Source organism: Symsagittifera roscoffensis, chromosome 10 (genome assembly GCF_963678635.1).
Source record: "Symsagittifera roscoffensis chromosome 10, txSymRosc1.1, whole genome shotgun sequence".
In the NCBI taxonomy this organism is placed as follows: Eukaryota; Metazoa; Xenacoelomorpha; order Acoela; family Convolutidae; genus Symsagittifera; species Symsagittifera roscoffensis.
The window spans coordinates 39,679,359-39,680,001 of NC_087071.1; positions in this window are offsets into that span (position 1 = coordinate 39,679,359).

A 643-nucleotide genomic window follows, 5' to 3' on the forward strand; every position below is an offset into this window, starting at 1 on the left:
CCATTATTTCTTTTTGTTGCATAGCTCTATTTGTTACCAGTGTTAGTAACATTACAAGCGGTAGGAAAATAGATATGGGAATGTGATACTTCTATTCTTAACAATTTTTTTAAGGAGTAATTTTTCCTTATTTCATTTTTTGCATGTTTAGGGCTCTTAATTTAATTTTTTTTATCTCACCTGTTGGGTCGAAAAAAGACACGCCACATGTGCTCAAAGAATTCTTCAATAATATGGTAAGCTCCGTCGCAAATAGAAAATGAGCGTTACACACCAGCACTTTATCTTCTTGGTCAGCGCATAGATCTTCTTTATCTTCTTGGTCGGCGCGTAGAAGTAAAACTTGATGTGCTATTTTCGCGAAAAAAAGCAGCAGCATAGTTTTTCCTGACCCTTTGCAGCCATCAACTATCAGACGCAGAAATCCCGTTTGGTCCGCGTTCATTAGATGGTCAACCACAAGTTTTATGATTTCTGTTTGCTTTGCTGTCCACAAGACAATTTTTTCTCTGTCACCAAACTTGATTCGGGAAGCCACTTTCATAATGTTCTTCAAACGAGAGTTGAAACCTTCGAATTGACGTTTATTCTTACTAAAAGCTTGCATGTAATTAGTATTCAATTTATTGTGAATTATCGCACC